We start from the raw sequence: 17,930 nt of genomic DNA on the forward strand, positions 1-17,930 counted from the left end.
ACCGGGGCAAGAACCCGTGTCCCCTGCATTTGCAGGCGGACTCTTAACCACTGCGCCACCAGGGAAGCCCTGGAATAATTTTTAAAAGACTATATAGGGCTTCCCTGGTGGCGGAGTGGTTAAGAATCTGTCTGCCAATGCAGGGGACATGGGTTCAAGCCCTGGTCCGGGAAGATCCCACATGTCGTGGAGTAACTAAGCCTGTGCACCACAACTACTGAGCCTGCGCTCTAGAGCCCACGTGCCACAACTACTGAAGCCCGCGCGCCTATAGCCCATGCTCTGCAACAAGAGAAGCCACCATGGTGAGAAGACTGCGCACTGTAACGAAGAGTAGCCCCCACTCACTGCAACTAGAGAAGCCCCGCGCACAGCAACAAAGACCCAACACGGCCAGAAACAGAAACAAAAACAAACAACAACAAAAAAGACTATATAACTTCCAAGCTACTGAACGGGAAAAACCCCATCAATCAAATTGAAGGCAAGAAAGGAGAAGAAACATAAAGAAGTGCTGAAAAATTAGGGTAAATAGAAAGCGCAAATAAAAATGGTGGTAACAAATCCAAATACAATAATACAAGACAACAATAATCCACATGGATTAAATTCTCCAGTTAATAGTGTCAGATTAGATTTTGAAAAATCTAGCCATGTGCTCTTTAAAAGAGACATATCTAAAACAAAAGGTCACAGGTTGGAAGTATTAAGGAATGAAAAAAGATATTCAGGAAAATCCTAAATGAAAGAAAGCTGGCGTAGCTCTGTTTATAACATACAAAATAGATTATAAGACCAAAACCATTATTAGTGATAGAGAGCATCACTGTGTAATGATGAAAGAAACAGTTCAGTAGGAAGATATAAAAATTCTAAATTTTATATATTTAGTAACATAGCTTCAAAATATATAAAGGAAAAATGGTCAGAATTATGAGGATAAACTGACAAATCTATAATCATAGTGGGAGATTTTAGCATACCTTCCTTAGAGACTGTTAGATTAATCAGACAAAAAAGCCAATAAGAACATATATCTGAACTGTACAATTATCAAGTTCAATCTAATGGATGGATATATATATACACACACACAATAATATATATTACACATATATATATATACATACACAAACACACACACACTCACAAATACATTGCCATGCACATAAGAGGTAATACATACACTTTGTTTTCAAGCACACTTGGGATATTGACCACATTCTTGGCTATAAAGTAAGTCTCAATAAATACCACAGAATTGGTTTCATCCAGATCACTTTCCCTGAACTAACTTAATTAGAAATAAACAACAACAACAAGCTTTAAAAATTGTTTGGAATGTTTAAAAAAACACTTTTAATTAGCTCATGGGTTAAAGAAAAATCATAATGTAAATTAGAAAGTATTTAGAACTGAATGATAACATTGATATTAAAACTTGTGAGAGACCGCTTAAGCAGAACTTAGGGGGAACTGTATGGCCTTTAATACTTTTTATTAGAAAGAAGGCTGAATTTTAAGGACTTAATCATCTAATTCAGGAAGTTAGAAAACTGACAACAAATTAAATGTAATGAAAGCACAACAAAGGTATAAGCTATGTGAGATCATAAATCAATGAAATAGAAAACAAGAAAGCAATAGAGAAGATCAATAAAACCCAAATCTGGTTCTCAGAAAAGATAAACCTCTAGCAAGACTGAACAAGAAAACAAGAGGCACAAGTGAATAATATTAAGAATGAATAGGGGGATTCCCTGGTGGCGCAGTGGTTAAGAATCCACCTGCCAATGCAGGGGACACGGGTTCAAGCCCTGGTCCAGGAAGATCCCACATGCCACAGAAGAACTAAGCCTGTGCGCCACAACTACTGAGCCTGCGCTCTAGAGCGCATGAGCCACAACTACTGCGCCTGCGTGCCACAACTACTGAAGCCCGTGCACCTAGATCCTGTGCTCCGCAAGAAGAGAAGCTACCGCAATGAGAAGCCCGCGCACCGCAACAAAGGGTGGGAGGGAGATGCAAGAGGGAGGAGATATGGGGATGTATGTATATGTATAGCTGATTCACTTTGTTATACAGCAGAAACTAACACGCCATTGTAAAGCAATTTATACTCTAATAAAGATGTTTAAAAAAAGAAAAAAAAAAAGAGTAGCCCCCACTCACCACAACTAGAGAAAGCCTGCATGCAGCAATGAAGACTCAATGCAGCCAAACATAAATACATAAATAAATTTATTTAAAAAGAAGAATGGAGTGACAAAATTACAGGTACAATGGATTTTAAAAATAATTTTAAAATACTACAAACAACTTTCTACCAATAAATGTAAAATTGTAGATGAAACGAACAATCTTCTAAAAAAATATAACTTTGCAAAACTTATTTAAGGAGAATAGAAAGCCTAAAAGTTATATAAATATTTTAAAAATTTGAATCAATAGTTAGTAAAAATCTTCTCTCCCCTAAACTAAATTAAAAAATATGTTTCTAAGGTGAGATCTATCAAATCTACCTAATAGAAACTGTTCCAGGAAATATAAAAGGACGGAATACTTTCACATCATTATGTGCAACAAATATATAATCTTTATGGATAATAACCAACTTCACTTAGAAACCTAGACACAAAAATCCCCAAAATGCTAGCAAACTAGCAATGTATAGCAATGTATATGAAAAAGGTATGTCATGTCCAAAGGATGCAAGGATGGGTTAATACTAAAAAATCTATTGAGACATTTGGCTAAAGATGGAGGGTTGAATCCCGCATTACCTCTTCCTCTCTCCCAAGGCCCCACTAAATTAATAGTAAAGGAATTTTATTTATTTGTTTGTTTGTTTGTTTATTTAGTATTTATTTATTTTGGCTGCACCGGGTCTTAGTTGCGGCACGCAGGATCTTTTAGTTGCAGCACGTGGGCTTCTTAGTCGCAGCATGTGGACTCTTGTGGCATGCATGCAGGATCTAGTCCCCTAACCAGGGATCAAACCCGGGACCCCTGCATTGGGAGTGTGGAGTCTTATCCACTGGACCACCAGGGAAGTCCCTAAAGGAATTTTAAAAAGCAACAAATCCACAAAGATAAGGAGAATGAGAGAGTATATAACAGCAATAAAGTTGGGAGATCTAGAAAGTAGCTTTGGTTTCAGCTCCAATATGTAAAAAGCTTAGAAGTTATTACTCCCATCCTTACAACAAGAAAGCTGGGTGAACTGAAAATAGATTATTTTCTTATACCGTCAGAGAACTGACGTCACAGGGCAAACTACCATCTTGAAATCTAGAGAGACAGGCAGATCCAAAGAGATTCAGCACCCAAGATGTGCTTACCTGGAATAGAAGCCAGTGGAAGCCATAGCAGTAAGACCACTTACTTAATGAGTAATTTTGACATATTGCTGAAAACTGAGTTTGGAGAGGGAGAGAGAATATATATATATATACAGAAGAAATATTTGAAGCAACAATGGTCAAAAATGGTCCAAAATTATTTACATACACAAAACTGCAGATCCAGGAAGCTCAGAGAACACCAAACAAAACAAAATAAAACACAAAAAACCCCACACCTAGGCATATTCAAACTTCAGAAAACCAAAGGCAGAGAAAGTCTTGAAAGAAGCCAGAGAAAGCAGATGGATGAATGACAACTGACTCAGCAGACCCAATGAAAGCTGAATCCTAAAATGGCAGTGGAGCAAGTAGAGAGTCAACCCAATTTATGCCAAGAAATTCTCAAAACTCTCAGGAATTGATGTCGCCAAGAACCTCTAAAATTAGGGGTTATGGTGAGACCAAAAATAGAGGGCTTATTTGAAAATTTAAGAAGCAGTTAGTACTCAAAGAAAAGCCCAGGAGCAAATGGTTTTGCTGGTATATTCTACCAAGTGTTTACAGTAGAATTAACAACAATCCTTCATAACTCTCCCCCAAAATACAGGAGGATGGAACACTTCCCAACTCATTCTATGAGGTCTGTATTACACTCATACCAATGCCAGACAAAAATATTACAAAACTATAGACCAGTAATATACTTTATGAAAGTAGATGTGAAAATCCTCAACAAAATACTAGTAGACCAAGTCCAGCAGCATATAAAAAGGATTATACACCATGACAAAGTGGGATATATCCCATGATGCAAAGTTGGGTCGACATATGAAAATCAATCAATGTAATATACCCTATTAATAGAATGAAGGAAAACAGGTGATTCTCTCAATAGATGTAGAAAAAGGATTTGACAAGAAAAAAAAAGACAATAACAAGAGTTGACAAGGATGTGGAGAAATTGGAACCCTCGTACATTGCTGGTGGGAATGTAAAATGATGCAGTTCCTTGGAAAACAGTTTGGCAGTTCCTCAAAAAGTTAAACACAGAGTTATCATATGACCCAGCAATTCCACCCCTAGGAATATACCCAAGAAAGGTGAAAACATATGTTCATACAAAAACTTGTACATGAGTGTTCAAGGCAGTATTATTCCTCATAGCCCAAATATAGAAACAAGCCAAATGACCCTAAACTGATGAATGGAAAAACAAAATGTGGTATATCTATAAAATAGTATATTATTTAGCTATAAAAAGAATGAAGTACCAATACCTGTTACAACATGGGTGAATCTTGAAAACATTATGCTAAGTGAAAGAAGCCAGACACAAAAGGTCACTTATTGTATGATTCCATTTATGTGAAATGTACAGAATAGGCAAATCCATAGAGACAGAGATTAATGATTGCTGGGGGCTGGGGGAGGGGAGAGTGGGAGTAACTGCTAGTGGTTGCAGGGTTTCCTTTGGGGATGATGAAAATGTTCTGGAATTAGATAATGGTAATTGTTGCACACAATCCTGTGAATACAGTAAAACCCACCAAATTGTACACTTTAAAAGGGTAAATTTTATAGCCTGTGAATTGTACCTCAAATTTAAAATGTAGATTATAATAACAGAATATTTCTCAAAGAGTTGTTGTGAAGGTTCAAAGAGATAATGCATGTTTAGTCTTTAGCAGAATTCCTGGCACCATCACACTATCATAAGTATTCAATAAATTAAAGGTGCCATTCTTTCAAAAAAAAAGAAGAAGAAGAAGAAGCAGTAGTGATACCAAGCAGGACCCTGTGGAGCTCCTTGGCACAAAAGCCTTCCTGTGTCCCCCATTTCTTTGATTACAGGAAATAGGCTTCATCCAGCCTCCATGAGCTTCCCTGAGTTCTAATGGGCAGGTTCAAACAGTTGCTAATTAGGGAAGGGAGGAGATGCAAAACCAAAGTGAAATAGTCAAGAGAAACAATAGTGCAGGCTTGGGGCAACGTCTTGGTTCCCCACCAATGGAGACACACAACAATATCTTTGAGCCCTTTTGCAGATACTGAAACCTCCACCAGGTGAGAGAAGTTAACGGTTAACGATGGTATGCTGCCCAAAGCTGCCCACAAGCACGTAGACCCCCGACAGGTTGGAACCAAAAGGTTAATGATGCCGACTCCCACTTACCTCACCACCAACCAATCATAAGACTGTCCACGAGCTGATCATGCCCCCTTTGAACCATTACTATAAAACTTCTCACTACCCTTTCCAGGTTGGGACACACAGTTTTGAGGGCATTAGCTTGCCGTGGCCCCCTTTGCCTGGCAAAGCAATAAAGCTATCTTTCTGCCTCATCCAAAACTCTGTGTCTGAGATTTAATTCGGTGTCGGGGTACAGAGGCCGGATTCAGCTTCGTTAGTTATACCCCAGAACCTATCCCCTCTTCCTGTCTTCAACCATATAACTTCCTCTCTCCCATCTAAGCTGAGAAGGAGATTTATTCTTTGGAGAGGGTAAAAAAGGATCTCCATACCAGGGGACAAAAAACATAGTTGAAGATGGGGGTGATATCCTGAAAACAGGGGGTTAAGTGAAATTTTACAGAACAAATGACCCACCTAATTGCAAGGGAAGCTGCAGAAATGCTGTGTGCCCAGATAGATTTGGATGAGCAAAACTAACAATCTCTGCCACAAGGTAAAAACTGACAAAGATTTTCTCCTTGACCAAACTTTAGTCAGGCTCCTCTGAGACCTCTTTTGGACTAGATCTCATCCTTGGGCCCTGTCATCTGCCTGCCTAGTCCAGTTTTACCAGGAATCCTGCTAAGTTATTTTAGAGAGAATCCCCCAGTTTGATGTCTGATCACCCTGGCTTGCCTTCAGCAAGAATCCTGTTAGGTCAGTTTAACAAGAATCCCCCTACCGCGATGTCTCCTCTTAGTAATTTCTCATCCACTGACCCCCTTATTCTGCCCACTGGCTATAAATCCCCACTTATCCTTGTTGTATTCAGAGTTGAGTCCAATCTCTCTCCCCTATTGTGATAGTCTTGACACCTATCACAAAAGTCCTGAATACAGTCTTCCTTACCATTTTAACAAGTGTCAGAATACTCTTTTTTAAAATAATATCAAAATAAAATAACATGAGTTGGGAGTTGTTGCCTCTGGGGAGTGAGAAATGGGGGAAGGCTAGAGGGGAATGTAGTTTTTCATAAAAAGCCTTGTAGAATTATTTGACTCTAAATGCTTATATAACTTTGATAAGATGCAAATCTAAATTTAAAAATTATTTAAAGGAAATCTATAAAATTTATCACATTAACAAATTAAAGAAAAATGACATTAATAAATACATTTAAAACATTTAATAAAATACCCATTCATGATTTTTAAAATATTTCAAACTAAGAGTAGAGAAATTTTTCTTAACCTGATAGAGAACCAAAACTCTACAGCAGACATCATACTTGAAAATAAAATATTAGAAGCATTCCCTTTAATTTCAGAAATAAGACTAGGGTGACTTTATCACTTGACTTTACATTCTATTTTATATTTAGTCTGTACTGGCAGTGGGGGAGTTCCTAACCAGTGTTGTAAGACCAGGAGAAAAATGTATAGGAGTTGGAAAAGACTCATTATTTAAAGATGATAAGATTAACTAGATAAACCATTTATTTTAGTTAGGATTCTCCTAAGAGCAGATCCTTAGATAGTAGGATTTGGGGACAGGTAGTTTATTTGAGAGGTGATCCAAATAAGCACAAGTGAGGGAGTGAGGAAGTTACATGGGAATGGGAGAAAAAACAATACAAGATGTATTAATGAGCTGGTTAGCACTATGCGTATCTGGGAATCAACCTCACTAGGACCCCCTGTGTGCCACACATGTGGCACATGTGTCAGAACCACTCCGCTGAAGGACAGGGAGATTGGAGCATTTATCCACTGACTCTCCCCACCCCCATTGGTTGAATATTACCCCAGAGGTGTTAGCTGCCCCACAGCCTTCCCGGTGGTGTCTCCAAGCTCTTGTTTTGCTGGACAAAGCCCTCAAGGAAAGAAGCAGAGACACTCATGCCTTTTAGGAGGAAAGTAGTCAGCTTGACAAATACCTTCTACCACAGCTGTAGATGAACACAGAGATGAGTCAAGGGGTATGGGACAGGGCATCAACAGTACCCCATTCGAGAGAGTTTACAACAAACTATTAGAACCAACAAGAGAGTTCAGCTGTGTTGCTGGAGACAAGATCAGTGTACAGAAATTGAACATTCCTATGTGCCAGCAACAACCTATTAGAAAATGTTTTTTTAAAAAAACTTTCAGGGGCTTCCCTGGTGGCACAGTTGTTAAGAATCTGCCTGCGAGTGCAGGGGACACGGGTTCAAGACCTGGTCCGGAAAGATCCTACATGCTGTGGAGCAACTAAGCCCGTGCGCCACAACTACTGATCTTGCGCTCTAGAGCCCGTGAGCCACAACTACTGAGCCCACGTGCCACAACTACTGAAGCCCGTGAGCCTAGAGCCTGTGCTCTGCAACAAGAGAAGCCACTGCAATGAGAAGCCTGCGCACGGCAACGAAGAGTAGCCCCTGATCTAGAGAAAGCCGGCACGCAGCAACCAAGACCCAACGCAGCCAAAAATAAATAAATTAAATAAATAAATAAATAAATAAAAATAAAAGACTTTCACAATAGCAACTAAACTATAGTGTTCCTAGGAATATCTAACCAACAATGCAAAACTTACACGGAATATGTTAAAAATTTCATTGTAACACATAAATATGACCTAGATAAATGGAGAGATAGAGCATGTTCATGGAATTTTTAAAAATCTCACTAATTTAAAATTCAACACAAATCCAATTAAAATACCCAAAGATTTTTTCATGTAACTGGGAAAACAAATTTTAGAATTTATATGAAAAAACAAAGGGCCAAGGACAGCCAAAATAATTTTGAAGGAGAAGAAGGTATAGATAAATAGATCAATGGAGCAGAATAGAGAATCCAGAAAAAAAAATCCACACGCATATGGAAACTTTGTATTCAACAGAGGGAGCATTACAAATTAGTGGGTAAAGATAGAAAATTTAATAAATCTGCTGGGACAATTGATTACTCACATGGAAAAATTAAATTAAGCCAGTACTTGACATCGTAACCCTGAAAAAAAATTTCAGATAGGTTAAAGTCTTATATGTGAAAAACAGAACTTTAAAACCTTCATAAGAAAATACAGGAGAATATAATAACTTCAGGATTTCTTATACAGAACATAAACAGCAAAAGGCATGAAGGAAAATATTCCAGATGTAACTTGAAGCCAAAAAAATTTGTTTTATATATTGAAATTCTATCAGTCCCTTGAAGAATAAAGTTTTATTTATTATTGCAAGAGCAAATTCTGCAATAATTAATGATTGGGCAAGCTGTTAATTTTATATCAAAAAGTGATTAAGAGATTTCAAATAGTTAAATAGGGACATAGGTTGACCTTTAATGCCAATATTAAGAGACAGTATGTTAGCTAGACAATTTTAGGAAAGGCATTATATGCTTTTTGAACTAACAGATGTTTATGTTATTTTATATAATAATCCAAGGCAGATTAATAGATATTTGATTATACAATAATTTTATTGTTTGTAAGAGTTGTTTCCACACAGAGCATTCATAACGTTAAACAAAATAAAATTTAAGAATTACATTTAATTTTTAGTTGCTTAGTTCCATTTAGACTATAAGCCTTATTTGAGAATTCCTCATAGCTTGTGAAGATGGATTAAGAGCAATATGTCATCTTTTCCATGTCAAAATTTCGTGTGGTGGAAAAACTCCAAAATCATGTATAACAACATTTATTATAAATCACCTTTAGTTCAGACTTAATAAAGATTATAAAGAGTTCAAAAGAAAAAAGTTTTAGAGAAAAATGAGAAGCGCCCTAAATATCTTATTCTTTTTTTAAATTTTTATTTTATTCAAATATAATTTGCATGTTGTGTTAATTTCTACTGTACAGCAAAATTATTCATATATTCACATTATACATATATATATATACATTCTTTTTCATATTCTTTTCCATTATGTTTTATCACAGGATATTGAATATAGTTCCCTGTGCTGTAGAGTAGGACCTTGTTGTTTATCCATCCTATATAAAATAGTTTGCATCTGCTAACCCCAAATTCCCAGTCCATCCCTTCCCCTCCCCCGGCCCCTGGCAACCACAAGTCCGTTCCTACATCTGTGAGTCTGCTTCTGTTTCGTAGATAAGTTCATTTGTGTCATATTTTAGATTCCACATATAAGTGTAAATATCTTATTTTTCCACTGATCTCAGTGGAAGGTGAGTAGTGTTTAGTACTGAAAATGTGCACTCTAGTAAGCCCAGGAGGAGTCTAGCTGCTGACAGCACTGAGAAATTCATATTCCTGCATTATAATGTCAAATTGTTAAAAGTTTGTTAATAAAATTGTAATTGTAAAAACCCTTACTGATAAAATTTCAGAATTATTCTTGTAATTCAGGAGTTTATGCTATGATAATGATATTCAGCTTTGGCCTTGACTTTGACTGAACATGGACGTCATTCATGTGTGTTCCGTGTACCTCTATTATCCAGAATATAGAAATCACTCTTACAAAGCAATAAGAAGTATATACAAGCCAATGGGAAAAATGAGCAAACAGATATGAACTGGCAATTCGCAGAAGGGGAAACCCAGATGGATGATATTCAATTTGACTAGCAATTAGGAAATGCAAATTAAACAATATTGAGACACATTTTCATACTCATCAGACTGGAAAATTTTTAAAGTCTGAGAATATCAAGTTGGCATCAGCAAGGATGTTAGAATAACTGGGATTTTCATATACTGCTGGCTGGAGTATATATTGGTACCACTTTAGAGAACAGTTTGGAGTTTGGTTGTTTTATTTTGTTTTCTCACAGGTTTTGAAAGGGACGTGGTACTAGCCAGCCACTGGGCTTCTAGGTATAAACCCTAGAGAACTCTTGCACACAGAGTGTTGCTTTTTTTGTGTGTGTGTGGTACACGGGCCTCTCACTGTTGTGGCCTCTCCCGTTGCGGAGCACAGGCTCTGGACGCGCAGGCTCAGCGGCCATGGCTCACAGGCCCAGCCGCTCCGCGGCATGTGGGATCTTCCCAGACCGGGGCACGAACCCGCATCCCCTGCATCAGCAGGCTACTCTCAACCACTGCGCTACCAGGGAAGCCCAGGGTGTTGCTTTTTATAGTAAAATTTCCACCAGTGAGAGATGAGATGACTAAATGTTGGTATATTAATATGTGGAATGCTTTATAGAAATAAAAATCAGTTAATTTGGTCTATATGTAGCCACAAGGATAAATCCTACAAACATAATATTGAGTAAAAAACAAACTTGAAAGTTATACATACAGTTTGATATTATTTATATAGAATTTTAAAAATACACCAAACAGTACTAAGTACTGTTTTTATGGACACATACCTATAAGTGAAAGTATAGAAACATTGATGGGAAGAATACAGATAAATTTCAGAATAGTAATTACCTTGGGGGAGGGAGAGAGGGGAGTGGATCTGGAAGGAGAACAAAAAGGGGCTTCATCTGTAGTATCTTATTTCTTTAAAAAGACAAATAGGGACTTCCCTGGCGGTCCAGTGGTTAAGACTCGATGCAGAGGATGCGGGTTCGATCCCTCGTTGGGGAACTAACATCCCACATGCCGCACAGTGAGGCCAAAAAAAAAAAAAGTATGTAAGCATGCCCAAATAACAAAATTTAGGGTACATGAGTATTTGATATATTATTCTGTGCACTTTTCCATATGTTTGTAATATTTTATAATAAAAGTGTGATTTATTGCTCTAACCCACCATAAGCAACACCAAAAGACTGATAACAAACTATAAAAAATAGTTACAATTCATATCACACAGGGCTTATTTTCCTAAAATACAAAGAACTCCTACAAATCCATATGAAAAAGACCACAGTAAAAAATGTGGGCAAAGAATATTGACAGTTCACAGAAAAAGAAATAAAAGTCTCCTACATGTAAATGTTTCTCAACTTCAGTCATAATAAGAGAAAGGCAAATTAAGACTAAGCTGAGTTGCCATATTTTCTATATTAGATTGGCAAGGATTAAAAAAGTCTACTAACTCACCATAGTGGTGAGGATGACAGAGAGATATTGTTGGTAGCTATTAAATAGATACAGCCTCTGTGTAGAGCAATTAGTCAAAATCCATTGTCCTAATAACTGTAATTTATGGTAAGTCTTGAAGTCAGAAAATATAAGCACTCCAACTTTGTTCTTTTTTTTAAAATATTTGTCCTGGCTGTTTTATATCATTTGTATTTCTACCTAAATTTTAGAATCAGGGAATTCCCTGGCGGTTCAGTGGTTAGGATTTGGCGCTTTCACTGCGGTGGCCCATGTTCAGTCCCTAGTTGGGGAACTAAGATCCCGCAAGCTGTGCAGGGTGGCCAAGAAAAATTTTTTTAGAATCAACTTGTCAATTTCTACCACAAGGGCTTCTGGGATTTTGATTGAGATTTCATTGAATCTATGAGAAAAAGTTTGAGGAAATTCCTTTCTATGTCTAATTTGATGAGAGTTTTTGGTTGTCGTTGTTGTTCCTGAGTAGGTGTTAAATTTTATCAAGTGCTTTTTCTGAATCTATTTAGAGAACCACGTGGATTTCCTTTTTTAGTTTGTTAACATGGTGAATTTCGTTCATTATTTTTAAAAGGTTAGACCAACTTTCTGTTACTGGGGTAAATCCCACTTGGTCATGATGCATTATCCTTTTTATATGTTGCTAAGTTAGACTTGATAGTATTTTGTTAGGAACTTTTCCAACTAGGCTCAGGAGAGAGATTGGTTTTTAATTTTCTTTTCTTGTGATAGCTATACTTTTGGTGTCAGAGTAATGGTAGACTCATAATAAGTTGAGAAGTATTCCCTCTATTTTCTGAAACTTTCTGTAAGACAACTATTATATCTTCCTCAAATGTTGGATAAAATCCACAAGTGAATGCATATGGAATTAGGGTATTATTTGTTGGAAGATTTTAAGTTATTTCTTTTATTCAGATGATATAGGGCTATTCAGGTATTTAATGTTTTTTTTTTTGCCGGTTTTGGTTTTGTAAATTTTTTTAACATCTTTATTGGAGTATAATTGCTTTACAATGGTGTGTTAGTTTCTGCGTTATAACAAAGTGAATCAGTTATACATATACATATGTTCCCATATCTCTTCCCTCTTGCGTCTCCCTTCCTCTCACCCTCCCTATCCCACCCCTCTAGGTGGTCACAAAGCACTGAGCTGATCTCCCTGTGCCATGCAGCTGCTTCCCACTAGCTATCTATTTTACATTTGGTAGCGTATATATGTCCATGCCACTCTCTCACTTTGTCACAGCTTACCCTTCCCCCTCCCCATATCCTCAAGTCCATTCTCTAGTAGGTCTGTATTTTTATTCCCGTCTTACCCCTAGGTTCTTCATGACCTTTTTTTTCCCCCTTAGATTCCATATATATGTGTTAGCATACGGTATTTGTTTTTCTCTTTCTGACTTACTTCACTCTGTATGACAGACTCTAGGTCCATCGACCTTACTACAAATGACTCAATTTCGTTTCTTTTTATGGCTGAGTAATATTCCGTTGTATATATGTTTTGTTTTTGTTTTTTGGGGTTTTTTTTTTTTGCGGTACGCGGGCCTCTCACTGTTGTGGCCTCTCCCGTTGCGGAGCACAGGCTCCGGACGCGCAGACTCAGCGGCCATGGCTCACGGGCCCAGCCGCTCTGCGGCACGTGGGATCTTCCCAGACCGGGGCACAAACCCACATCTCCTGCATTGGCAGGTGGATTCCCAACCACTGCGCCACCAGGGAAGCCCCCAGAGTACTTTTATGAGGAGGCTGGAGTAGATGTTGAAGCCCATCTTGCCAATGGAGTCCTAGAGAGGATTTGGAGGTTGGTAGGAATGAGAAGTGGGACTGAAAACAGGGGAATAGATTATAGATCTGCAATGGAAATAAACATAAGCAGCCCAGCAAAAACTGGAAGGCCCCTTTGTAAAGATATTGTGTCACTAAAGGGCTTGACTCACATGGATCTGATGAATCAGAGGCATGGGCAGGGAGGGGAGTGGGGGGAGGGCCATGGGAGCATTCCCTGGGTGTTGGGGAGGAGTATTTTATCACTGATATTTATTTACAATTTCTGATGTTTGGTGATAATAAAAATCAGATTGAGTTTTAGTTGTTTTTTATTATTATTTTTAAATTATCTAAAGACAATACACTCCTTTATTGCCTTGCAACCCAGTGCAGAAAGCTGTTCCCACTACCCTTGCCCTTGGTAGGGCATGACAAAGATAGAGATGTTCTCCTAGAACAAATAAATTAATATGATTTGAGACAAGGTATTTGATACAATAAACCTATATCAAGGATGTGGACTGCTTTATAGTATTTTGCAACAGGTAGCTGACCCATCAAAATATGAGTGGTAACCAAAAAGGAACCAATTCAAGGCCTATGCATAGAAACTAGGGGGAAATGAGGAAAAGAGAAAGGAACATAAGCAAAAGGCAAATGAAGAGCATACACAGTGAGAAAGGGTACCAAAGAAACACTGGAAGTATTATAGGTATCATGATGGTATATAGATAACATAGGTTATCATGATGGTATATAGTTATTATAGGTATCATGATGGCTCTTTAAAAAGAGAACAACTGAAAAATACTAGGGTCAAAAGAAGATATTGAAGACGGTAGGAAATTAAGAAAACAAGCTTTAAATCTCAAAACAAAATAGAAAAGAAAAATAAATTACAAAGCCACATTAGAAGCAAAGAAGAAAAGAAACCCCACAACTGAAAAGGTAGAAACACTGTGAAAAGGCACAAGGAAATCACACCAAACAAAACAGAAAAGATCAATAGCACAATGATTATATATAGAGAGAACTACAGCTGATAAAGAAGATGAAGCTGATGTGATATGTATCCCACTTCAGATACATAAATGCTGGATACATGTAATGGAAACAGAATATATATAGCCATGTTTAGAATCAAGAAAAGGAAATTCCCAAGCACCATAGACAAAGAGGGAAGGCCAAGTTAGATCAGTGACGCCGAGCTGAAGCTGAAAATGACCTAAGCAGGTATCAGATTTTGGCATACACTAGCAGTGATAATGAAAGGGAGGTCTAGGGACACCTCGGGGTCCCCAAGATCCTTTTAGGGGTCCACAAAGTCAAAAGTATTTTCACAGGAATGCTGAGATTCTCTTTGCATTTATCACTCTCATTTATCACTCTCTCCATCAAGTGTTTAGCAGTTTTCCCGAAGCTACATGACCTATGATACTGCAACAGATTGATGCAGAGCAGATATGAGAATCCAGCTGTCTTCTATTCAGCCAGACATGAAAGAGATTTGCAAAGATGTAAAACAATGAGATTACATTTTTTGCATATTTTGGAATATATAGTCACTTTTCATTACAAGTATGTTATTTATGTAACATGTAGCATGTATCCAGTATTGTTGTTTTAAATGAATTAACAAATTAATATTTAATTTTTAAATCACTTGTAACTTCTATAATGGCAAATATTGATAGATATAAACCACATAAACAAAAGCTCTTTAGGATGTTCAATAATTTTTAATTTTTGTTTTCAAATGAATATATAGTAAAATTGATTTTGTTGGCATACAGGTTGCTGAATTTTAACACTTGTATAGGGTCATTCAACCATCACCACAAACAGAATAATAAAAAAAAGTTCTATTACCCCCCAAACTCCCTTGTGTTATCCCTTTATCATACCATCCCCCCACCCCTAAGCCCTGACAACCACTGATCCGTTCTCTGTCACTATAGTTACATCCTTCTGATAATGTCATATAAATGAATCATACAATATATAACCTTTTGAGACTCGCTTCTTTCCTTCAGCATAATGCCTTTGAGATCCATTCCAGTTGTTGGGCGAATCAATAGTTCATTCCTTTTTATTGCTGAGTAGTACCACAGTTTGTTTATCCATTCACTCACTGAAGAACGTTTGGGTTATTTCCACTTTGGGGCTGTTACAAATAAACCTACTGTGAACATTCCATGTACAGGTTTCATGTGAACATTTCTCTAAGGTAAATACCCAGGAATGGGATTGCTGGACCATATGGTAAGTGTATGTTTATAAGAAACTCTAAACTGTTTTCCAAAGTGGCTGTAACATTTTGCATTTAGAAGAGCAATGTAAAAGCATTCCAGGTGCTCTGCATCTTTGCTAGCAATTGGTTTTGTCAGTGTTTCATTTTAGCCATTCTAATAGATATGTAGTGGTTTTAATGTATATTTTCCTAATGGTTAATGATGTTGAAAATCTTTTCATGTGTTTATTTTCATCCATAAATCCTCTTCGTTGATGTGATTGTTCAAGCCTTTTGGCCATTTTGTTTTTTTGGGGGGAATTTTTTTTTATTCAAACAGAAAGTCACATAAATTATAATCATCCTCATCAGTTCACTCAGTCCCATGTAATTAATTTTGTTATCTTGATCTTTTGTTAGCACTTTAATGAATTCATCAGTTTTCCATTAGAGTTCTGGAAATGCTTATTCATTCAGTTCAGCAGTACAGTCAGTTACCAGAAACCTGTACTTGTCAGAGTCTTTTCCATGAATTCCGTGAAGATGAAACCCTTTTATAGGAACATTTTTGCAAAAGCATCAGAGTCCACCCAGAACTGTCTGTAAATGACAAAAGACTTAAAAATGACCACGGTTAAAGATTTGATGAAAGTTCATAATAATGCAATTGACAAGGAAATTTAGTTATTTCTGATATACATTTTAAAGTAATAACTAGAATTGTGACTTATAACATTATACCAGAACATATAAGATTTTTAGAAATTTCATGTAATGTCTGAACTATTTATATTAACATATTTCCATACAATGGCCATTTTTTAATGGAGTTTTTATTTTCTATCTGTTGAGTTACGAAAGTTCTTTATGTGTGCTGGATACAAGTCCTTTGTCAGATGTGGGAATTGCAAATATTCTCTCCCAGTCTGTAGCTCCTCTTATCATTCCCTTAACAGTGTCTTTCACAGAACAAAAAGTTTCTGTTTTGACAAAGTCCAATTTAGCATTTTTTTCTTTTATAGATCATGTTTCAGTGTCATGTGAAAAAAGCTCTTTACCTAACCTCAGGTCATGAAGCTAGTTTTCCTAAGTTTTCTGTTTAAAGTTTCATAGTTTTATGTTTTACATATAGATCTATTTTGATTTTGAGTTAATTTTTCTGTAAGGTATAAGGTTAAGGTTGAAATTCATTTTTTTGTACATCTAATTCCAGTTGTTCCAATGCCATTTATTGAAAAGACTACCTTTCCTCCATTTTAGGAAGGTATGAAGGTGCCTTTACACCTTTATAAAAAATCAATTGGTCATATTGGTGTGGTTCTGCTTCTGGACTCTCTATCCTGCATTGATCTATGTGTGTGTCCCTTCACCAATACCACACTGCCTTGATTTCTGTAAGTTCAAAGTAAAGTTCACAGTTAGTCTTAAAATCAGATAGTGTGATTACTTTGACTTTATTCTTTTCAAAATTGTTTTAACTATTTTCATTCCTTTCTTTTCATAGAAATTTTGGTATCAGCTTGTCAATATTTTTTTAATATCTTTTTTGGAGTATAATTGCTTTACAATGGTGTGTTAGTTTCTGCTTTATAACAAAGTGAATCAGCTATACATATACATATATCCTCATATCTCCTCCCTCTTGCGTCTCCCTCCCACCCTCCCTATCCCACCCATCTAGGTCACAAAGCACCGAGCTGATCTCCCTGTGCTGTGCGGCTGCTTCTCACTAGTTATCTATTTTACATCTGGTAGTATTTATAAGTCCATGCCACTCTCTCACTTCGTCCCAGCTTACCCTTCCCCCTCCCTGTGTCCTCAAGTCCATTCTCTACGTCTGCGTCTTTATTGCTGTCCTGCCCCTAGGTTCTTCATAAAAATAGAACTATCATACGACCCAGCAATTCCACTCCTGGGCATATACCCTAAGAAAACCATAATTCAAATAGAGTCATGTACCAAAATGTTCATTGCAGCTCTATTTACAATAGCCAGGACATGGAAGCAACCTTAAGTGTCCATCAACAGATGAATGGATAAAGAAGATGTGGCACATATATACAATGGAATCTTACTCAGCCATAAAAAGAAACGAAATTGAGTTATTTGTAGTGAGGCGGATGGACCTAGAGTCTGTCATACAGAGTGAAGTAAGTCAGAAAGAGAAAAACAAATACCGTATGCTAACACATATATGTGGAATCTAAAAAAAAAAAAAAAGCTTGTCAATATTGACAAAAAAATATTGCTGGGACTTTGATTGGAGTTGTGTTAAATGTATAGATTAATTTGGGGAGAACTGGCATATTTACTATGTCGAGTCTTCCAATCCATGAGCATGATATGTACCTCCATTTATTTAGGCCTTTTCTGATTTCT

Source organism: Monodon monoceros, unplaced genomic scaffold (genome assembly GCF_005190385.1).
Source record: "Monodon monoceros isolate NGI ecotype Baffin Bay Population unplaced genomic scaffold, NGI_Narwhal_1 Super_Scaffold_22, whole genome shotgun sequence".
NCBI classification, from domain to species: domain Eukaryota; kingdom Metazoa; phylum Chordata; class Mammalia; order Artiodactyla; family Monodontidae; genus Monodon; species Monodon monoceros.